Source organism: Lagopus leucura, unplaced genomic scaffold (assembly GCF_019238085.1).
Source record: "Lagopus leucura isolate 7727_CA_CO unplaced genomic scaffold, USGS_WTPT01 Super-Scaffold_100012, whole genome shotgun sequence".
Taxonomy (NCBI): domain Eukaryota; kingdom Metazoa; phylum Chordata; class Aves; order Galliformes; family Phasianidae; genus Lagopus; species Lagopus leucura.
In genome coordinates, this window is record NW_024962267.1 from 7,021,801 (window position 1) to 7,046,289 (window position 24,489).

At 41.9% G+C, this 24,489-nt stretch overlaps 1 protein-coding gene across 4 annotated transcripts in view; it reads right to left on the bottom strand.

The window, feature by feature from the left end:
* The window catches only part of SESTD1 (SEC14 and spectrin domain containing 1), a 53,861-nt gene extending 45,746 nt beyond the window's left edge, over positions 1–8,115 (bottom strand). For 2 of the 4 annotated variants that reach the window (XM_042874889.1, XM_042874884.1), the window contains exon 1: positions 6,072–6,138. The gene's annotated coding sequence lies outside the window, so the exon portion shown is untranslated. Of the gene's footprint in view, positions 1–5,317; positions 5,339–6,071; positions 6,139–8,081 lie in introns of those variants that run through there. The other 2 variants (XM_042874886.1, XM_042874887.1) reach the window with 2 other exon arrangements.
* Between the last annotated feature and the right edge of the window lie 16,374 nt (positions 8,116–24,489).

Sequence of the window (24,489 nt, forward strand, 5' to 3'; positions counted from 1 at the left end):
AGGATACCTGCACCCCAGGCTTCTCACACAAGGGCAGGCACAGGGCTGCAGCAATTAGCACACTCCAGAGGAACAGCACTACTCTGGATTCAAAAGGTCAAGTCCACAGCCAGCAGTCAAACTCCAACCCACAGAAAAGCAGAAGTTTGTAATGATGTCGCAACATGTGATATATGAAATTATTGCTTGCTTCAGTTTCCTAACCTTTCCAGCCCCAGGCCTAGCCAAACATACTGTATATGCTAAGTTACAGCAGTATCCAAGCAGCTTTAAGCTAACAAAGGAGAGAAAGTGCTTGTCAGGTTTTGTATGGATCCCTTATTTCCTCTCCTGCCCATCTACAGAGAGCAGTAAACAACAGGGCTTTCCATAGAACTTCATAACCTCCCTTTCAGGATGCTAGCACAGACAGCAGCAGAATCCAATTGACCTTACTGCCTTTCTCGCAACAGGCAGCCAAAGCATTTACAAGGAGCTGCAGTCATCTGGAAGAATCCCAGCTCACTTCAGAGCACTGAGTGACCACAGCATAAGCAAAATGATGCAATATGGGAGGTGGCTTCTTACACCCCTTTGCTATTTGAACGTAATAATAAGTCAATAAGTCAACTGAAACGCTATGTTTAAAGCACAGCACAAACATTTTCTTCCTCATGATGCTTCCCTAACACCCATTAAAAAAAAAAAAAAAAAACAGGTTCAGCTCTTAAAATGTACTTAGTTGCAAATCATGCAGAAGCAAGACAAATCAGACTGCAAACACTTGTAACTGAAACAATCTCAGTTTAACTTAACAAAAAAATACTGAATAATAGAATAAAGTGAGATACACCTCCCTCCTTACTTCCTCTACTGAAGGAAAAAAAAAATAAGCCACACCACAGCAGTCAGAAGCTTGCACAAAAGAATTGGGCAAAATAAGTCCCTTATCACCAATACTTTAAAGAATTGGCCAAAACCAGTTCATGATGAAAGATTGCAGAGACCTCTTACGCCTTTGGTAGTTTATAAAACTAAGTAGACAGTAGGAGAAAAGGGACTGGACAATTCCATAAGCAGCCAAATCAAAAGATGAAGTCAAGGGACAAACAGCTGCACTGATGAGTGCAACTGTTGGCAGTTCAGAGTAAGTGGAAAATAACTTTCCTCTGGGGTGCCAGATTAGAACTTCTTGTTCCTTTTATAACATTTATATAAGAAAACAATCTAGTTCTACAACCTCAGAACAATACACATACTTGGCATTGATTATGAGTTCATGTGGCTCAGTCCCTCAGAATCATTTCTCAGGACAGTATGACACTATAATTGCACAGAAACAAAAAGAAACACTCTTCTCAACTAAAAGCCAGAAAGAGTCTGGGGCAGAGGCCAATAAGTTGTTTGAGAAGAAAGTCGAGTGGAGAACACAGAAGTACTGCAGAAAAAAAGTTATTCTTTTAAGGTGGAGAAAACTGACCCAAAACAAATCACTAACAGTGAGACTATTTACAAATCTCTTAAACTGAGTTTAATATCTGACAAATTAAATTCCCAGTTAAGGAAAAAGACTGCGTGTGGGCTTTGAACCATCTTGAACAGTTGCCTCTGTATTTAAAAGTAATATATAAGGTAGTATCACATACCTCAACTCACTGCAGAGCACACAGATTAGACACAAAGAGGACAATAATTTAAATCCCTGCATAAGAAATATGCAATTTGAGAACTTTGCTAATCTTAACCAAACAGGAAAGTAGAAAACTGAGATGTTCCAGATCTGGGCCATAAAGAGCACATTTTCAAGTTCACAGTGTTCAGAACAACAGAGATGCATTGCAACACAAAATAACCATGCTGCCCTTTAAATACTGTGCATGAAAGAAATAAATCTCTCAACTTGTAGAGCTGTCTTCGGTTTTTGTGCTCATGTGAAAAATCCTGAACATTTCAGCTCCAAACCACAATCAAATCAGCCAGAGCAACCACCTGCAGTAACCACAGCACTGCTCATCCTCACAGTAAAAGATACAACATTATATATGGCAGTAGAAATAGGTGGTCATAGGCTTTAGAGAAAAAAAATAATAAAGCTTTAAACCGCTATCTGGAGTATCTTGTATGAATGTGCTATGCCTTTGCATTTCACACTGATGCTATTTTCTAGGGCTCAATTAGAACATTACATGAAAGAATCAGCAAACACTATGACAGATCTGGAGGCTGGCAGCACTGCCTGCGGCAATGGGGTTGGAGCTTGATGATCTTTGAGGTCCCTTCCAACCTAAGCCATTCTATGATTCCACAATATGATTTGGAGCATACAGACTAGAAACCAGAGTGTTCAACACCTAAAAGCAGATAAGCCATGGCACCTTTCATTTATGTATTATGTCAGTCTCAAAACTCTCTCTTAAGAATGGTCATTTATTTTCTCAAGTTCAAACACATACATAATACATTAACATCAAATCAATCTATTTTATTCAGGCAACACTTTTTTTTTTTTTTTTGTCTGGCCTACATTCATCATCTCATGATATCTTTCTAAGAACACATCTCTGTGGTGCTGGAATTTAGCTCGGCATGTGTCTACATTTACCTCCCCTGAATTACTGCTTCCATGAAGCCCTAAGTCACACCATCATCTCTTAACTAATTTCCTTTAGGTGTTCTGTCCCAGTGTTCCAAATTTTACTTGGTCCTAAAAAAGGCTGCAAACTTAGAAACAGGAAGGCAACACTCCATATTCATTTTCGCTTGCCTCCCTGTTGAATTTAGAGCCTCCTGTAAGGAGATTTTCATTTGAAAATCTCTCATTCCCAGTCTAAAAATATACAAATCCTTGCCAGTGGATTTTTCTGCCTGTTCACTCAAGGTGTTCAAGTCTTATTTCTCTTGTGTACATAAGCTTATCAAGACCAGAACAGCAACAATTTCTTTCGCTGCTTTTAGAACTTCTTCCTTACTATCACCTACAATCACGGCACTCTTCAGACCTTGCTCAACCCCAGTCTTACATGGAAAGCATCATCCACGCAATTGAGAACACTGCTGCAGGAGATACTATGTGAAACACTGTAACACAAACCAAACTGCAGAACACAGTTTCAGTATCAGAAGCTTCCCTTTTGTCATACTAGGTTTTGAAGGTTTTACAATGTGACAAGATGGACAAGAAAAGTAGGCGAGTTCAAGAGGACACCAGCAACAATTTAAGTACGCCTGTACAACACGAGCTTCAAGGATACTTCTGAAGGCAGTGTATTCACCAGCTTCATGACACCCAAATAAATCACAGAAAGATTTGTGCAATCTTAGTTTTGGAACAGATCAGTCTTACTATTCGTACTGGAACACAACACTTTCTGTTCAGGGTTAGAGGTGCAGCTCTAAAGTCCAGACTCTGCAAATCTAGATTAAGAACAGTCTGTATTTTTTTTTTATTTTTTTTTAAGAAATTAATACTCATCCTATAACTTTATTGCTTGGAAACTGACAGCAGGGCTTTAATATAAAGCTACATGATAAGGGAACTACTTTTCCAGTATACATTCACAAATACTTGCAAAACTAAGTATTCAAGTTGCCTGGGACAGCAGGAATCCTGCATTTTCTACCAAAACATATGGTAGACATCAACATTGTTTATAATTAGCAGGCAATGCTCCTGAGGCAGCACCGGAAGCAGTGGGAAAGTAACAAGATCCAGAATCCTCACAGTACACTTTCAGGCAGAGGTAATCTACACTGAGCTTTTGGCAAAAGGAAAAAAGCTTTTGTGAAAAGATGAAGGTACTCCTATGAACTAAGCCAAACACTGCTTTTTTTTAAAAAAAAAAAAAAAAAAAGTGAATTAGAATTTGAACTCAAGATGGAAAAAGTCCCCATCCGTATTAGGAAAATGCAGGATTAAAAGATAAGCATCAAATGAAAAGCCTCAGCAAATTCTTTAAGACTTGCAGGAGACCTTGCAGTGGTGATTAAATACCACCCAACAACTCACACCTGTGTTTACAGTATTACTAAATACCTTTCACAGGTTATACAGCTAACTAAGCTGCAGCAGTCATTACAACACTCTCCCACAAAAAGATGTTCTAAATTCATCAAGAGTGGTATTACCAGAAGTTTGCCAGAGAGACAAATAAACCAAAAAGATGGAGAGAAGGCAAGAGTACATACCTTCAGATCAGGTATGAAGGTATCAACAGCAAATGCTGAAGAGACCTGGGAAGATGTGCTGTGAGAGTTCAGAGACATCATTCCCTAACACTACCATCAGCCAGGGGAGGCTTCACCCATTCGATTTGGAGCTACCCACTGAAAATAGTGCATATTTCCTGACTACTCATCATCCCTCCTCCTCCTCTGTCCTACAGACTTGGCCAGTTGCGTAGCATCACAATTAAGCTCACCACTGACGCATTTTGTCTATTCCACATGTATGTCCCGTTCCCTCCCTCTTGTCCCTCCCAAACAGCAGCAAGCTGATGCTGACCTGAAACTGATCTGATACATTTTCTTGCACGCTGTTAGAAAACAGCAATCAACACCAAAACTGTATATGTTTTCCCTGTTAGCATAAGCTACACTGAGAAATAAATTAGGTATGGAATCGCATAACTACAACTAATAACTCCAGGAGACATCAGGGCACTGTTTCTTATCAGACAGCAACAATTTTCTCAGCTTGTTTTTCCCTCCCTCAGAAAAAGTGATGATTCAGATATCTAAACTGCAAATAAGACATCAACTATTGTTACTTCAGGAAAAAACTGTTGGCTGAGATGATTTTACACAATTCTCCAAGAAGCAACAACTTATGATGGAACAAACAGTGCAAAACTCCCAAACCCATCACTGAGAACACTGGAATTATCTCTAAGTTTGTTTGCTTTTGACCACAAAACAAAGAAGGATCAGCACCCTCCAGGAAAGCACAGGCCTCTCTGACCATGCTTCTGTTCTTAAGTCCACCACCCCATTACCTTCATTAAGTTGACAACAAAATGGTTGACAGGGACCACAAGATCAAGATTGTAAAAATGCATAAACTCAAAATATGAGAGCCCTTACATGAGACACCAACTGTTCCTTGGAATATAATCATTGTACTTGTGATTTACTGTGCACTACACCTTAACAGACAGTATCACCAAATGGGGAAAGGAGGAAAAAAAAAATAACAAAACAATAAACAGTGCTTCTTCATCACAAGGAATTTAAATGAGTGAACAAAGTCAGCATCCAATCATTTGGATAATGCAGACACTGCAATACCAGAAACGCAAAGCGCCACTATTTCCTTTGGGACAGAGATGAAAGAGCCACTTACAAGAGCAGCCGCTGATACCAATCCACATAAGCATCGCCAATTGCGCTCACTGTAAGAAACGCACCAAATTAAAAAAAAAAAAAAAAAAAAAAAAAAAAGCATACCACAGCAACAATCTGCTTCACTCTTAAATAGTTGCTTCTGCACAGGGATACGCGACATGTTAAAGCACTTCAGAGAATATCTCCTACCAACAACTGTCTGCCTGAAAGGCTCTACGAACGGGCAGCACGAGACGCTACAATCACGGGGAGAGCAAAGCCAGACACCATCAGACAATGGACCTGTCAAAAATCAAAGAAATGGCAACCGGGGCCGCGAGCAGCCCGTGCCGCAGCCGTGAATCAGCTCTCCCGAACCAGCAGCGCTTCCACGCGCGGCGCCCGGCACGAGACAGTGCTGGTACCAGGGCTGCTCCCGCTGACCTGCTCCGGGCAGCCCCGAGAGGCCGGGCGCTCCCGCACAAAGGCAGGCCCCAGCCGCCCCCCCGCAGCGGCCACGTCCGTAGCGGCGGCACGGACAAAGCCCGGACCTGTTGCGCCAGCTCCCCCGGGCGACGGAGCTCTGCCCCGCCGGGGCTGCCCCGCGAGGCCGGGACACCGCGCCACTCCGCGCCCCGGCCGGCCGGCCGACACCCGACGGAGCAGAGCACCCGCGGCCGCCAGGGAACAAAGCGCGGCCAGGCCGCCGAGCCTGCGCGGTGCTCGGGGCCGGGGCCGCGGCACGGGAAGAGCCCCTGCGGGCGCGTACTCACCGGGCTGCGGCGCTCCGGGTGCCCGGGCGTGCAGGGCGGACGCGGGGCGGAGTCGGGTCCCGCCCGCTCCGGCCGGGCTGCGGCGGCCGCCCCGGCGAGGGCTCCGACCCCTCCCCCGTCGGCAAGGAGACGGCGGCCACGGGCCGCCGACCCGCCTCCGCCCGCGCCTGGGCTCCCGCCTGCGGGACACGCAAACGCCCGCCTCTCTCCCTCCGTCGGAGCCCCCGCGGCAGCTGCGCGGGATCCGGCCCGGCCGGGAGACGGCAACGTGAAGCCCCACCCCGCCGGGAGACAATGCGCGGCCGCCGCCCCGCTAGGGGGTGCCGCGCCGCCGGCCTGCAGCCCGCCCCTCCCAGCTGGGGTCCGGGCTCGTGCCGCGCTCGGCGCCGCCGCGATGGGGCTGCTCGAGCTCCAGCAGCAGCGCTTCTCTGAAAAACGCGTCCACTGCATAAACGAGTGGCTGTAAGGCGCGCAGGCCTTGCTTGCCAGTGACTTTGTAACTATCCGGTCTGCAGACAGAGTGCTGAGCACGTGTTTAATTCAAGGCAAACTGACCGCAGGTGGAACTGATCAGTAGTAACGTCCTGAACAGATGTGTTATCGACTACTTCCACCTGTGGCCCTTTGACGCTGATCTCAATAACCACACAACTAATAACTTCTTTGCCCTAGATCATAGCTGATAACTTCCCATCCTTATCCAGCTTTGGACAAACATCCTGACACTGTTAAGCAAGGCTAAAACAATACTAGTGAAAATGTGAAGTCTGGAAAGAAACACTGCAAAGAAAACCAGCCCACGCTCTGCTCTCACTTTCCACCTAACTGCCCAAGGTCAGGTTGCTATCAGTCTTAACGCTACAGCTGAACCCATTGTTTCTGGACTATATAACGGCACTTAATAGCAAAAAGAAAGTGGCAAACTATTGTAACAGACATTTTACTTTCACTATTTGCAGAATGACTGAATATAACTTACTGTATCCCACTCCAAACGCAAGAACTGTCTCAGAGGCTACAGCTGCTTGGTTTCTCTCCTCTAAACAGCTTTGTGGAAGCCCAACTTTCCTACCAGCCCACAGCTGCCTGTGGTAGGACTCATGGGCAGAGCATGGCTATCACACATCCCTCCTCTCAGCAGCACAGCCCCTCTGATGCCCAAGAGCTAAAAACAGAGAGTTATCAGTAGTATATTCAGAGGTGATCAAAGAGACAGGACTCATCAGCCTGCTTTTCTGAAAGAATGTTTGCAACAACAAAACAAAAGGAAGAACAACAAACAAACATCAGAGCCCAGATGAATGTACTTTGAGCTGTGGATCACAACAGGTAAACCTTTCATGGATAATAATGAGCATAGAGAGCAGATGGGTTTCCTTGTTGGCAGCAAGGAGCGAGGATCTTGCCCACAGTGTCAGCACATTGAACCCTCAGCCTCATTTCCAAGTTTCTGCAGCAGCAGCCAAGATCTGAGTGTGGTCTCAGCAAAATAAGATTCCAGATATAAGGAATCTTATACTAATTGGCTTGAAATAAAGGAGTAGTTTCCACTATTATTGAAAAACAAGTTAGATAGGTGTAAATACATTGCCATATTTTCACAGAGGCAGAACCTGAGGCTGCACACCCATTCGCCCAGCTGAATTCTGTGTGCAAAAAACGCATTTGAGAGATCTTTGATTAGAGCTCCACTTCTTTGTTTCAGGAGCCACAGAGAATCATGGTACATCAATCATGGTGGTACACACACACTATTTTGAGAAGAGAGCCCAACCAAATAGTTTTAGAAGAGGAAAGACCTCTTCTGTATAGAAGAATATATGAAATATTATAATGCAGCACAGCACAACTTAATGAGTTAGAATAGAATACAGTATGATATGACACAATACAACTGTAACACAATGGAAAGCACAGCAATGACAGCAGAGCTGCAAGGTCCCAGGCTACAACAAGGGAGTTTGCTCAAAAGCAACAGCCATAGACATAAAAATAAAGAAGCTACCTTACCTTCAGAAGGCTACAGGTACACAAAAACCTCCAGTCAGGTCCCCTCACTACCACTGCCACCACTTAAATGAGGTCTGGGGAGGGCTGGATCCCAGCTGCACCCCCTTTCAGTTACTCAAGTGGATTGCATACACCTGAGCTCCCCTGCATTGGACCCGCCTTCCCACCAGGTGATCAATCATTGGTTCAGGCCATGACTTAGCATTTCCACTACAATAGCACCGTGTGGTACAGTACAGTATGATATGGCATGACGTAGTACAATGTGGTACAACATGGTGTGATATGGTACAGGATCGTGTGTTGTGGGTTACAGATCAGACTCAAAGCATGATTGCAAAATGGGGTTAAACTAGGCTGGCAAACAGCCACTAGTGGGATTTCCCAGGGCTCCTTTTCTGGGGCTGGTCCTCTTAAATGATGTGGTTGCTGCACTCAAACATATACTGAGTAAATTTGTGGATGACACTGAACTGACAAGAGCTTTTAGCAGGCAGATCTTGACACAGGCTGGGCAATCATTACGTGTTTGAAATTTAAGTCTCAGATTCTGCATATGGGTTGGGCGACCCTGACTATACAAACTGAGTGAGGGACAAGAGTCTGGGGAGCAGCCTGCAGTAACTTTAATGCTTAAAACAGACCCAATAGTTGCTCTAATCTATGCCATGGCTACAGCTGTGCTAGTTTGAACACAACATGTTGTAACAGGTTTTCTGACTCTCTTTTTCCAGGTGTCCTCTGCTGAGTAATTTGGCAGGATAGAATCTGAGATTAACAATTTTGTTTAAGGTCCTTCTGGAAACCCAGAGGCATAGTTAATGGCTTTTGCTATGTGAACTACCAGTAAAAGGAAATCACGGTGTATTTTTGTACCAAGGATCAATTTGACTAAAACGAGCCTTCGTATATGTTATTATTTTCCAGCAAGCATGCCAGATTTAACCAACCATGAATAGAAGTAAATAGGCTGAAAACATCCTGAGCCTTGGGAGCTTTGCTGTGTACCAGCACAACAGAGCCTTTGTTACAGGCAGAGCTGTGCTCTCACAATGCAGTCACTGCCTCCAGCTTCAGCTGCTATGCTTCCCGAAAAAACAGCCGCCAAGGAAAACCAAACCAACCCCCACAGGCTTCCAGTGGGCAGCAGCTCCTCACTGTGACAATGGCCCTGGATACCACCAGGTGTGACAGGACCATCCTTTGCAGCACCCCAGAGCAGCTTTCACAGCTTTGTTCTAGCTCCATGTAGCACTGCTGGACACAGCCTTGCACCAGGCAGGCTGGAAACCCTCCAGCTGCAAGGATTTACAAGCTAGCTGCTTTGCTTGTTGTTTGCTTCCATATCTCCATGCAGCAGATAGATGCTTGTTTTCACCTGTAGCTCGAAAATGGTTGTGAAGGTTAAGTTAGTGTAAACTAGCTAAAGTGGCTAGAGATACAGATCGCAGGCTATGGCAGTTCATAAATTGTGTATATTGTAAATCAGAAAATAATTTTATGCACTGGGATTTGTACAGGCTGGCTCTGATGAACTGAAAATAAAAACTAGAGAGATCCTGTTATGGAGTTTTGTGATCACAACAAGATGGTATCGCTGTATTCAGTAGTGAGCAGCAGACATCTACTTTAAAGCCCTGTGTGTTTGTCATGCAGGCAGAGTCTTGTTGGCAAAACAGTGGGAAAAATCCCTCCTATTTTGATAATCAGTATTGGAAGGCTTGAGAAGTGGAACTGACAGAAACATACGAGCATTCGGTGCACATTCAGAACATCACAGAAACAAACAAAAGATCTAGTACCGGGTTGAGTATGTTACTGCTCACTGAATTCCAAAGGTAGCCACATTCACCTGCTAATTAGGACAAAAAATTTTAATGCCACTTAAAACACAATGAATAGTTCTTAATCCTGAACTGAGGAGGGGTTTTTTTTTGTTTTTTTTTTGTTTTGTTTTGTTTTGTTTTGTTTTGTTTTTTTTCTGAAGCAACTGCAACAAAGCCTTAAGTTGTGCCCTTAGTAGAATCCCAAATTCAAGTCCTGGTAACCCAACAAGTGAGGTTCCATTCAGTGCTCAGCATGGCTGGCACTCTGCAGAGGAAGCAGGCTTTGAAGGACCTGTGTTTCGTTATGCTCATGCTTACCAAGCAGTGTATCAAACCATCTTGTAAATAGCTGTCTCAAGTTGGTGATAATTTTGAAGTTCCTTGCTGAAATAATTTTTTTTTAAAAAGTGAAAACCTTCGTTTTACAAAGGTCTTTGCATGAGTGACATGTCTCTAATGAGACAGCACTATGAATCTTTGCAAGACTCTGAATAAACTGGTTTTGTGTCTTTTTCCATATGCATTTTTGTGCTGGGGGAAACAATAAAGCATACCCTGATCTTATTGTATCCTTCCAAGTACCATTATAGGCTGTTGGATTATATGTCCTGCAGCAAGCTCTGCAGTGACTTATTACTTTGTCTAATTACTTTTTACTCCCTATAAAATGCTTCATAACTTGTCCATTTCTTTCTGCTGAGGAAATAAGGGCATTCTTGTAAAAAATAAAAGTGTTAAACCTATATGGCCTGGGTAGGTACCAGAGAAATGTCAGAAGTGTTTCATGGGAAATGAAGCTATCTCTGGTCAGTGTCTTGCTGTACACATTTCTTGAACACAGTTTCCTCAAGGATTTATTTCATTTTGGGAAGGAGAAATAGTTGCTGGTTGTCAGCAGAAGTCTCACCTGAGACTGCATACCATAAGGGGAATGTCTTCTTCTCCACACAGGAAATATGTCCATAGCTCCAGCTGGAGTCTTTTTGTGCAGTAACAAGGATATGGATCTTGATCTGGTCTGTTCAGACAGAAGGTACCAAAAGCAGGAGACCAGCATGCCTCAGGTCACCTTTGTGGCTGCTGGGAAGGAGATGAGGACTAACTCACCTGTCAGGTTGTGCCATCCCACTGAGCAGGCTTGGTGAGATGTCTGCACCATGCTCAGGTGATGGTTGGCTCAGTCTGATCAGGGGTTAGTGCTGTGCTGCTTGCTGAATAAAAGGAATTACTGTACTCACCATACAAGATATCATATGAGGCATAACTACTCTGAAAAACATGACTGAAGTGCTAACTCTAGAAATAACAGAGTGTGATTGTCAGCAGTGCTTTTCAATGACTCCAATACAGAACACCTAATGTTCTGTTTGGACCTCATGTGTCCTGCCTGCACAAGAAAACAGAACAAACAGAGATTTTTCTCATGAGGTTTGATTACATCGTGACTCCCTGCAGCTTGTTTACCCTAGCCATGGCATTTGTTAGCATTAGCCTGTCAAAAAGACTTCATGCAGTACCACCACCTCGTTTTCTTTCAGTTTCAAAGTGAATTATTAGCAGTACATAGCAACATGTCTCTAAGGTAAAGGAGGTTAGATGGGGGTTAAAGTCAGAAATCAAGGAAGAGGTATCCTATACTGCAGCTCGTATTTCGTGCAGACCTAGGGAAGGGAGGACAATGAGGGCTTTGTACTTGTGTTCATTCCCAATATTGGACGATTCTGGATTCTGGCACAGTACTGACCAGGAGGAGTTAACTGCTGTGATCCCAAGAAGAAAAATCTGTGGTTTTGTCCTGGGAGTCTGAATGAGGATCATTTGGAAAGGGAACAAACTAAAAGGAGAGTCTGCATAATATGTTTTTCTGTAGTGCCTAAGTAACAAATTTGCCTATGTTAACTGGACATTTATGGATTCAAAATACGTTCCCTGTATAGATCCCTCTTCCTTCTTGTATTTCTGACTCTACAAACAGCAGCTGGTTTCCAGGGCATATACTGACACTAATCACAATCGAGGATAAGAAATATGAGCTATTTTTGGAAGCAATAAGCTGGAGCTCCTCACACTGAGAAAACTCATTTCTAGGAGTAGGTGCTGGAGCCGGTTGCAATCATCATGTGTTTGCTAGTCTATGGATGTTCTTACAGATTCTTGACTTTATAGTTTATTATGTTTATTAAGCATTTAAGGAGCCTTAGATATGACCTTTGCTACCAAAGAGTGGTTATTTTACCAAGATTGAGTGTTGTTACTGGGTTCTGTTCCTCAGCATTTGGTGTTCACCCTGTGCCTTAGAAATGCTCCTCAAGGATAGGATTCAGTGGCTGAAGAAATAATGATTTTACAAATGGAAAAAATTACATCTGTAATTGAGAAGTAACATATTTTGGAAAGTGTGGAAATTATTTTTCATTGCTTCATCAAAATGGCTGTACGTGAACTAATGTGTTTTGAAAGAATGGTCTCAAATGTAATTAATAGTGTTGATTCATAACCTTAAAATATTTCTGAAACTTTAGTCAGAATGGTCAGGATTTTCAAACACATCCAGAACACCTCCTAGGCTAACTGTGGGACTTGTTTCTAATCCACAGCAATGTTTTAAAATCCCACTGATCGGTACTTGTTTTGTTCTCGCTTTGCCCAGCTCACAAGCAGCTTGTCACCCTCGGGCTTTCTGTATCAATTCTCTGCACACACACATCAGAGGTCACCAGGAATCAGATGGCAATACTGATCTCACTCACTGGTCACGCACTTTACAAGTAGGCTGTTAAAGTCATTCAGGCCACTTTGAGGATAAGGTACTATTTCAGTGGAATATCAATAATACTGTCTGATCCAAAGTGCTGATCATTTTCTAGTCTGAGGCAAGGATTTCTCAAGTTTTTCATCTTTACAGTTTTTGGTGTTATACAACAGCTGAAATTTGGATGGAACTGTTGAGTGCTAAATTAGGTACTTGGCACTTTGTCTTCTAGTACATGAACATAATTTCAGAACAGCTCATACTGAGAGATGGGAAAAATAGGGCAGAGAAGAACGAAGTCACACAGCAATCTTTACTTAATAAGGTAACACTTAAAAACTTCCATAAAAAGAAAGATTATCACAGAATGTTGTCCTGCACTGAATTACTGCATGTAACAAAATTTTACGAAGCATGTAACATGCATTTCTGTATGTAAAGAAAGAAGAAGATTAAAAAATTCCTTACAGGGTCATAGCATGTATTACTTTATCAGATAATTGTTCCTAAAGAAAAGGCCATTACAACCTTCCATATCCTCCCCATGAGCCAGCTTGCAGGTTGAAAAGCCAATTAATTAATTCCTCCTGATAACTTTCAGTACCACAAACTGTGAGGAAGCTTATCAATGCACACAGACAAAAGAAATCTCAGGGAGCACAGCCAGAGGCAGCTCACAGACAGGTATGCAACTCCATTCCTAGGGCAGGGTAGTGCACGAAAACATTTCTACACTTACATTACGTATGAAATTTAAAATTGATCTTTAGGAGTGTACACATACTGTGACGATAAGTATTGATGTACTTTATTGCTTCAGTAAGTACTTCATATTTTAAGGAAAGATTATGTTTTTTTGCCAAAGGGAGCTGTTTGGGCATTATCCTCCTTCTGCCCAGAGCTGAGCACACAGCTGTGCCCCTGCATCAGAGCTCCCTCCAGCCCGTGCCCACCATACACACCTGGCTGGCTGATCTGTTTGACTCCTGCATCCTTTTATGGTAAGCTGTTCAGGCTGCTGGGTTTGTCTTCAGGCTGCACGGAAAAGGAACATCTATTTGCAACATCACACTAAGGCCTTTCAGCAAAACTATGGCTATCGTTCCTTTTCAGGTTTTGCAAATTTGTGTTTTGAGATGAAGAAAGACATTTATCCTGAATGAAATGGTCACCTGGACTGAAGACTCCTCCAGCTCTGTGCTACTTCAGCAGATGCATTATTGTCTAAGAAATTCAAATTATTTCTGACTTTTATTACTTATTTCTACTTTGCCTTACACTTCAGGATTTTTGAAACATTTGGTTTAAATGAATCAGAAGTATATTCCAAATACAGATGTATTTGAGACAACTCAATAAAGGCAGGGCTGCGGGACTGTTTTCCTTACCCATTTTGCAATGATTCTGGTTGATTCACATTATTCTATGAAATAATTGTTTTTCGTTCATCTTATAAATTTTTTTTCATAATTTATTGTGACCATCTTCTACATTTTACCCACAAGAAAACTTGTCTGTCCTCTGGCTATAATTAGTAAATTAGCAGACTCCTTTTGGCCTTTTATCCTAAAAACAAATATTTTGTTTCCAGTTTCCTGCCCTATTCATACAGCCATAGAATGGTTTGTGTTGGAAGGAACCTCAAAGATCATCTAGTTTCAACCTCCTGCCACAGGCAGTGTTGCCAACCACTGGACCAAGCACCAGATTGAATTGCTCAGGACCCCATTCAGATTGCCCTTGAATGCCTCCCTGCAGGGATGGGGATCCAAAACCTTTCTGGACAGCCTGTGCCAGCATTCCATTACCCTCTTTGTGAAAAAATTCCCCCTGACATCTAATCTAAATCTTCTCTCCTTAAGTTGAAAACCATTCCCCCTTGTCTTAAATAGAATCATAGAATCTGTCCTATCACTATCTACATCTTTTAAAAGTTGTTTTTCTTCCTGTTTGTAATCTCCCTTTAAATATTGTAAGGCTGCACTGAGGTCTCCCCAGAGCCTTTCTTTTCCAGACTGAACTAGTAGATCTCTCTCAAATTGTCTTCATAGGAGAGATGCTCCAGCTCACTGATCATCCTTGTAGCCCTCCTCTACCCTCTCCAAAAGCTCCACATCTTTCCTGTGTTGGGGGCCCCAGACCCAGACACGGTACTCCAAATAGAGCCTCATGAAGGCAGAGTAGAAGGAAGCAGTCACCCTCTTTAACTTACTGGCCACCTGTCTTTTGATGGATCCCAGGATACAGTTGGCCTTTTAAGCTGCAAGCACACACTACTGGCTCCTGATAAGTGTTTCATTTACCAGGACTCCTAAATCCTTTGGAGCAGATCTACTCTTAATAAGTTCTTCTGTACACATATCTGGGATTGCCCTGGCCCAAGTGCAACATCTTGCACTTGGCACTGTGGAATCTCGTTAGGTTTACAAGAGTCCAACTTTCAAGTTTGTCAGGGTCCCTTTCGATGGCAAAAAAAAACAAGCAACAGCAAAGAACTATAAAAAACTATTACAGTCAGTTGAAAAAAAACTATAAAAATTCAGATTTTTCAGGACTGACAAGAATGATTCGGGGTATTCAATATCTTGACATTACAGCAAACTGTCCTAATACACCTTCCCACTTAAAATTCTTGAGAGTACAGAGTTTGTGCAGTCAGAGGTAGTGTGCTTTAAAACCTTCATTAGGCAAAGCAGGGCACACCTGTTTCACTGGCCTCTGTGCCACACAGGCCATCCATCAATCCTTACCACCTCCTTATGCCTGCTGCTGGCTGCCACCAGCATCAGTGCTAGCTCTTCCCCTCAGCCTTCATCATCCTCATCAGCTCACACCAAATCCTTTCTTGGCTTGCTAAAATCAGTCAGAATTTGTAGACTGCATGACAAATCCCCAGACTGCCACATATGACTTCTTTCTTCATTCTTTCTAATTTTCAATTCATTGAAGAAATTAAACTATTTTTGATAGAATAAGAAAGAAAAACCTTTTCATAATTCTTGTTCCAGTCCTGCTAAGACCCACAAATATAATTACTTCTATTGACAATCCAAGGTGACTACTCACGCATGTGAAGTTGCTTTTTGAGCAGAATATCTACAGAATTAGAATTGTTGCACTGGATTGCACTTCTTGGATCTGCCAACAAGAAGCCCTGCTCATTTCAAACATTTCCATGACTCCATTAGCAGAGCCATGGTTTAGACTTTAGATCACCTATAAACCATGTAAATACATCAGCAATAGGAAAGAGTAAAAATCAGATTTCTAATTACCAGAAGTCCTTTGGAGTAGCACAAAAAGAGCTTTCAGCTGCAGGAAATAGGAGTCAAACCAACAAACCTTCATATTCCCATTATGTGTAAAGCAGACATCAGAGACCAGCCCCAAATTACCCCTCACAGACACAGCTCCATTCCCAGAGCCAGTGTGCTGGATGCTTCCCAGGTCACAGCCACAAATGCACAGCATTTCTGCTTCTCTCACAGAGCACAACACAGACCCACAGCTTCAAACATTTGCAGCAGCTAATCTGCAGCACAGAAGAAAACAAAAAGCAAAGCAAATGAAAGTCCAGAGTCTTTCCGTTGCTACTGTAGTTGGTAAAGGACAGCATTTTATTTTGAGGTTAACCCAGATTATACCTCAAATTTTTCAGCCTTTAGTAAGTTTCAAGTTTTTATATTCTGCATATTCATCAATATACTTATTTTTGTCTGTGTCTGCTATGCATTTTTTCAATTACATTTTCAGGCTTCCTTGGCAGAGCATGCCTCTAAAAGTCACTGATAAAGTGCGGTATCTCAAGTGCTGAGCTGCTGCACAATCCCGTAAGTATGTAATCTGCATTTCTAATTTCAGGTTTAAATGCAAAAGGAAAGGTTTTTTTCTCAAGGCCTTGCAAAAATCAAAGACTTTCCATTTAAAGAACCTTTTTTTTCTTTTCTCTAAAATGTGCAAAACAGTTGTTGCATTACAAAGATTTTTTTTAATGATATGCTGTTCTCATTTTCACTTACTATTTTACTGGAAATAAATATCATCAATAATGAATTCTATATATATAGTAAAGTGTAATAAAGTTACACCCAACCACACAAAAACCAAGCAGCCTAATAAAAGCAGCTTCTATATTATTAAAAGTATGTTTAAACTCTACTGATTGGTAAAGGAAACAGGTTGCATGCAGTTCAAATACAGGAATCACACTTCCTTTTTCATTCTGTTTACATATAACAAAGCAGAACTGGCACTTGCTTGCCAAAGATTTTCACATCTGTTTTGCTGGGGAGGGACGATGTTGCAGTGGTTCTGAAAGCTCAGATATTTGTAAGCTGTTCTGGTGAAAACTCACTTTTTATTGATTTAAAAGCTTTCAGTTGTTCAGTGAAAGCTGGAGGCAGCAAAAACGGTAGCACTGGAGGGAAGGGAAAGAGCAGGTGTGGTCACATTAGTTATGAACTGCATAACAAAATTAGCCTGACTCAATTTTCATTTTGGCTCTTCTGAAAAACAGCTATGAAAGTCAATACTACAGAAGCATTGTGTAGAGGTTCTTGCTATATTATTTTTTATAAGAACAACAACAACAAAAAGAGTAGTTTTAGTGGTGAAACCTTGTTTGCTGGAGAGAGGAAAGTGTGACAATCGCCTTCATGTTGGCAGCTTCCATCCCCAGTAGAGCAGCAGTCAGTACGATAATCCTCCTGTGTGGCATAGGATGATATCACTTTCAATCTGGACCTCAACGTGAGAAGTAGGATAGCAATTCAGAGCCTGGTGCTGATAATTAGGGAGCTGGAGGGACTGATTTATGAGGAAATAACATTGATTAAAATTTGCATTTAGAGCATTTTCCCACAGAGGATCACAACTGCTGTGTTAGTGTTCAACCAGCATTTTCAAAAGCAGGCACTGATGGACCCTGGCATTCAGCAGCTTTTTTGAGCAGGTGTCAAACAAAGGCAAAGGCTGCTGAACACTCTCGTGATAAACACTCCACAAGGAAGTGGTGGGGATAGAGCTGAAGCAATAGACATCACACCTGTTTGTGAAAACCCTCCCACAGCCTTTCGCCTTTGTTTCCAGCCAGGTGCTCCTGATTTAAACAGCTCAAGGGCATAAATAAGGGGCAGGAGTGAAGGATCACTGGGGCTGCATAGGCATTACTGGTACTTGAGCAACGTACCTTGGAACCATTAGCAGAAAAACAAGATAAAATACACTTTCAGCCACTACTTTGAATGGCACAGCAGTAGATGAAAGAATGCAGAGAGGAAGAAGTGGCTATTGAGAGGGAAACCAGAGGGTACTGCAACTCATAGGGCAGTTGCATCAGCTGCTGGCTGCAGGATCACATCCATCTGAAAGTACATGATGCAATGGGAGAGAAGAATATTACAGAAAGTAGAGATGCGGGGATGTGATTAGATGTGAGATATATCCACACCCTTTAAAAGGGGAGCTTAAGTCACACAGAACTTTCTATGATCTTACAAAAAATAAAAAAATGAAGAGCAGCTTTACTTGGGATTCCTGATAGTGTCATCATAACACTGTTTGCACCGATTGAGTACCTGAACTTTAAAATAAAGTATTCCTTTTGGGAGCAGCAATGTTGCTGATAGATTTATGCTGCACATTTCATGCTCCCATGCTTTCCCCTGCTCGTGATCTCTGGACACCAATAAATATCTCCAGCACCTTCCCCCATTCTTACCTTTATTATGCAAAGAGTTGAAGTAGAAATGTTAAGAGGGCTGTGAGTGGAGTGCCTGGAATGAAGGGCAGGAAAGGACGTGCTGATGACACCTGGATTAGCAGGTCTCCAGGATCCCAGCCTGGCTGTGTGCAGCTTCTGGGTATACCCAGGTTAGCAGGGGAAGGGGAGTGAGTAAATCCTGATGACTCACAGGGATGGGACAGGATGGATAGGCTGATGACTGTCAGCTACTAAAGGGTGCATAACAAGCATATCCAAAATCAACATATGGATCTCATTGAGAAAAATTGAAAAACTGCAGAAGCAACTCAGCAGACTAATCTGCTCTGCTAGCAGAAGGAAGGAAGCAGGATCTGCTACAAAAATAGAAAGGGATTATAGAGTCTTTATGTTGCTTTCCACTACTTCTTCTGTAGAATAAGTAATTTGTATTAAAGAAAATGAAGACATTGCAAAGTACTAAAAAGTAACCTTGGAGAGCTATAATTTTTCATTGAGATGGGTCTTTATCCCTTCATGGCTATAGGTGACATAAGCATAAGGCACAAGCATATGACAAGACTAAGTGGTGCTCCTGCTGCCAAATATACAATGCTTTTATTTTGAAATATTCATGTAGGTCATTACTCCAGTGAAGTATATACTTCAGTAATAATTTTCAAATCTCCCAGGTTCTCATCATTTAACCATTGTTAATTATTCGGCAATTACGCTGATGAAAGGTTAAAAATGATCGCAGAGCCATTTCTTCAGTCAGGGAAAGGAGAAACAGTTTTAAATTAAATCCTGCAGTCGGTGCTTAATGGTAATGACATGCTATTTTTATATTATTTGAAGTAAAAGATGATTACCTAGAAACTTCGACATTGGAAAATGGGCTAGAAAAGTATGGTGATCTAAATAACATGTAAGCATACTTGGCTGTGAAATTAGGACATGGAAGAGGCCATTACAGAAATATGACTTTGCAATAGGATATCTTGATGAACACTACAATGCAAGACATGCAGTTCTGCTTTCAAGGTCCATGTGTAAAACAAGCAGAGGCTGTGGATAGGAGAAACTTTGCTTTTGTGAGAAAGAACAAGTTATGTTCTCATATAGGAATATATAACTAGGGCTTAATATCAAAATCTGAACTGGAAAACACTTCAGGAAGTACTACATTTAAGAAGATTAGGGAATACAGTCCTCTGTCAGGCTTATCCTGACAGCAAAAAGGGCTGGCTTGATACTTCAGGAATTTCAAATAAAGGGCAGCTTAAATATATACCTGAACCTTGAAAATATAAGCCAAAATGAGCTAATTATTCCCTCTTGTAGGTGACAGATTAGCTTAAGTATTAAAACAATATTTCATGGAAGGGGAAGAAGAATCAGAAACAAGGAAATAAGATAGTATACAGTGAGTAACCACTCCATCACAGAACAGCAAGTAATTATTTAAATTTCCTCTCTTGTGTTTCCTATGTTGTGCTGTTTTTGTCATCTTACAGTAACACCTCTATCATATTATGGCTGTTGGGGGAACATGCTGCCCATGCTGCTGGGGAGAAAGGCCTGTTCCTGGAGCTCTGCAGGTCCCAATGGGCTCTGTGCTGCTCTGATCCCACCACTTGCCTTGGCAAGCAGATATATCTGCTTACTACACACAGAAATATTATACTTGTACCACTGGAACAAGCTGTGCAGCTTGGAGTCCACCTTTTGTTCCTGTCCTCCCACCAGAAGTCCACATCATCCTCCTTGTTCACCCGAGTGAGAGCAGCTCTGCCCTTCAGACCATGGCCATCAGAATTGCATTTGTCTAAAATGAGAAAAGATTGCTGCTGAGGTTCCTGGCTCTTTATTGAAACAGCAAAATGGGAGATAAATGGCTTGACTGAAGCCTTGTAAGAACATCAATTGCAGTGTAGATTAAGGAAGTCAGTTTTGTCATAATAGAAGGCAGAGCTTATCATTACATTTCATTTCTTTTAATGGACAATTTCTGCTGCATTTACAGGAACAGGGCAATTCTTTCTAAGCTGAATTGTGTGTGTGTGTATTCCCATATCATTTTAACCAGCCAGAGCTTCAAGGCAGATACACCTGAACCACAACATACCCTTTCTTTTCTCTTGTTTTCATCCCTGCAGAGACCAAACCACAATCTGCTTCCAAGGCAATTACACCTGTCTCCTCAATTCAGAATGTTAGATAACACAAAATGCCTCAAATCTCTGACAGGTGCTTTTTGGTCCCCTTCCTTCTTCTCAGTGCTCATCAGCTCTAAAGCTGATACATATACACAACTCTTTCCCTCATTCTTCCTGCAGTGAAATAATTGTTCCTCATTATCACATTAGAAAATATTCTTACTTGTAAGATTTTTTGGCTTTTCATGCCATGGTTTGTGGACTTGGTTTTTTGTTTTGTTTTTTAATATACAACATCACTAGAAAAGGAGCACTTTCCTATTTTTATTAGCAGTTTATCTTGGAGATGTTTCTGCTGAAGTTTTTACAGCACTGAATTCATCTGTATGAACGCATGGTTGAAGTCATATTCTAAACAACTCTTCACCAAGAGTACCTGACAAGAGTCTTCAAGGGTGAGATAATTTACTTTAAATGTACCTAATTTATTAAAGCATACAAAGGAATGAGCCCATAATTCAGGGAAGAATAACCCTGTTAAATCAAATCATCCCATTTTTGACTCTTTGTTATTGTAAATTTGGCATACATGCATCTCTGAAGGTCACCAAACTTTCCAAATTAGCTTGCTGGGAAAGCAGAGGAGACAGAAAGGTAGGAAGTAGCAAAATCCCTTTCCCTGCACTGCTGTCCAGCACTGTGAAAGAGGTGCTAAGTGTCAAAAGGGGCTTTTAATCTATTTCTCTCTCCCGCCACATTCTATTCAAACTGCAGTTTCTGCTTGGATCCAAACAGATAAAGCATGACAGTCTTCACTGAATAAAGCAGGGCTGAATTATTTTAAATGCCTACATGACTTCAGTTACCCTCCTTGATTTTCTGCATCCATGAATGCTGTTGAAAACAGTTGCACTGGTGTGGCTGGAGCAGACCTGCATGTCTGCAGCAGGAGTTGCATCACCAGCACTGCACTGACCATGGGGTTCAATAAATAACCCACAGCAAAGGCATCACAAGCTCTGCAATGCACTGGGGGATCTGACACTGGCAAGTGGCATTGCGAGCAGTGAGATGCTTCAACACATAATCTGACCTCAGGAAATTTGGAGTATTTGGGGCTCTATTTTTCAAAAGTCTGATTAGATATCCACATAATAAAAATTAGGAGAATTTATTTGATGCAGTCATTTTATTACTCTATCTTCATAAAATAATATTTTTTTTCCCCAAAGCTAGGACAGTGGGAGGGAAACAATGTGTTCTGATCTCAAGTTGAAAATAAACATTAACAGATACGATATTGCCATTGAAAGGGTTAAAAATATACATAAGATTTTCTACAGCCTGCAAGGAGTAAACTAACATGCATCAGAAGGCTTGTTAAGCCATATCTGCTAAAGGGAATTATTCTCTAATCTTTCTCTGCAGAAGTATCTCTGTTCCTCTATGATTCAAACTTTCCTTCTATTGCACAATTTTTCCTTCACATATTCCTTTTCTTTCCCCACATATCCTTTTTTTTCCCCACATATCTCAGATATCTGCTCTCATCAATTCCATATCTACTCTTCTCAGACACGATGTCCTTTCTCCTTTTTTTCTCTCTCCCTAAGCTTCCAATGTGTCTCTCAGGTCCCTTTAGGAATATCTCATTCTCTGCTCTCTGCCTTTGTGCCTCACCTAAATCTCCTTCCTTAGGTGGCAGCACTTTTGTTAGCTGGCAGGGAGGCACAACACACTGATGATAAGTGGAACTCACGTGTACAGAGATAACTCCAATTAGATTCTTGGGCTGTAACTGATAATTCAATAGCACACTGATTAAGTTTTAAGGACTGTTTCCTGATAAGTGCAAGGAGTCCTCCTGGACATCCCTTCAATCAGTTATTATTTGCTTACAGTCTCCCTGCAGTGCTCACAATTTTCTCTGGTAAGCGCATCATTTCTCTCAAGCTACTGGCATTTCTGCAAATACATTTGGTCATGGAATGACAGCCTCAAGCAATGCAGATAACACTCAATTAGCAGGAGACTGCAAATAATGTGCTTGTCAGACACCTCTTAGTCACTCCCTTTCCCTGATTGCTCAGGCCAGGGAATATTTTTTTTTCCTCCTCTACTTTTCTGTGATTTGTATTTTCATTTGCTAAGAGTATTAAAGTGTCCTATTTATCTTGGACTGCAGCAGCATCAAGATCTTTGTGCATCTCATTCCCTGCAGGAATTCCCAGGCAAGAATTTCCCCACTGCACCTATTTGTTAAACAAAGAAAAAGGATTTCTCTGATGAAAAAAAAATGGAAAGAAAAAAAAAAAAAAGGAGAAAAAAAAAAGAAAAAAAAGGAAAGGAGAGGAGACAGCCCATAGAGAAAGCCAAAATCCTTCAGAAGAATAATTAATTTTCTGGATACAATTCAACAGAATGCCATTGTGCCTGTGAGCATGTATTAGCAAGAACTAAAGGCTTCACAGCTTGTAAGCCCACTCTTAGCTGATTGAAATAATCAGAAAAAGAACGGTTCAGTGTATTTTGGGATTTTTAGCATATATCTTTAGTTCCTGCCATCAGCTAGAGTTTCTGGAACCACTTATCTATCCCCTGAGAGCCCTTGAAAATTATTCCACTCTTCCAAGCACTTGTATGGTGGTAGCAGGGAGCAAGAGAAAGATTACTATTATTAGAGAAACACAGCTTCAACCTGAATACTGCCCCCAGCAGTGTGTTTCTGATGATACATAATATATTCCCTTAAGGTAGTATGAGAGGTAGGTCATTATTTTGATTCCCCACTCACACAGCAAGCGTATAAGTGGCCAGCCACCACTTCTCTGGCACAGTGGTGGTTCTTGTTTTGGACACTCCCAGTGGCTCAGCCTCTTGTGATCATTGCCCACTCTGTTGTTCAGGACAGCTGACTGGTCACTGCAGCTCAACTTAGCTCTGAAAAGAAGGAGGCCCTCAGTGTAGCTAACAGGCTGCCCAGAGAAGCCGTGGGTGCCCCATCCCTGAAGGGATTCAAGGCTAGGTTGGATGGGTGCTGGGCAGCCTGATCTGGTGGGTGGCAGATCATCTAGTTGGAACTAGATGATCTTCAAGGTCCCTTCCAACACAAGCCATTCTGTGATTCTAATCCAAATTTTCTATTTTTCTCTTCAGCTTCTGGAAGGATCTTCACTTTGTATAGAGAGGCTCGGGAGAAGGACTTCAAATTGAATGCTACATTAAGTTCAGCTTCAATATCTAAATCTCCAAACCAGTTTTTAATCTACTTTCTGTTACAATGTCTCAAAATCATCAGTGAGGGAGTGCTGAGGTGAGAGTTGATGCGGATGAAGCTTTCTGATGGCTGACTTTTCTCTGTGTGCCAATAACTAAGAGCAGAGAGTACTTTATTCTCTACGCTTTCACCCCATCAGGAGCTCTGAGTAAATAGTTTATGCAGATAGGTTAGCTCTCTGCACATTACTCTCCCATTCACCTGGAGATGTGAATCCTAACGATGGGGCTTAGATGAGGTTTTATGAAGTGATATTTTTCTATTTTAGAATAATAGCTGTCATAGGGAAAAAAAATAATAAAAAAAAAATTACAGGACTAAAGATTGCCGCAGCCACATCAAAATATTTTTTAAGATCTCATTATGCCTCCAGAGTTACCATAGTGCTGATGGCACAGCACAGAGGTGCAAAGATCTTCAGCTGAGCAGCTGAGCAGTTATCTGATGCTACATGCTGTATGAAAACAAAGAAGTTTCTGTTGATTCAAGGTCAGGGAAGTCCCACCAGTACCTACCTTTTACTGCTTGGTCCAGAGAGTGCCTGTAAGATTTACACTGTTCTACTGAAGTTAAGTCTGAGTGCACTCTTCCATTTCCTCTGACATTTATACGTGCTTACTTTCCTTTCCCTGCTTCAGTGCTCCCACAGAATGTGAGCCCTCTCCTCTGCATCCCCTCCACCTTGATCCCCCT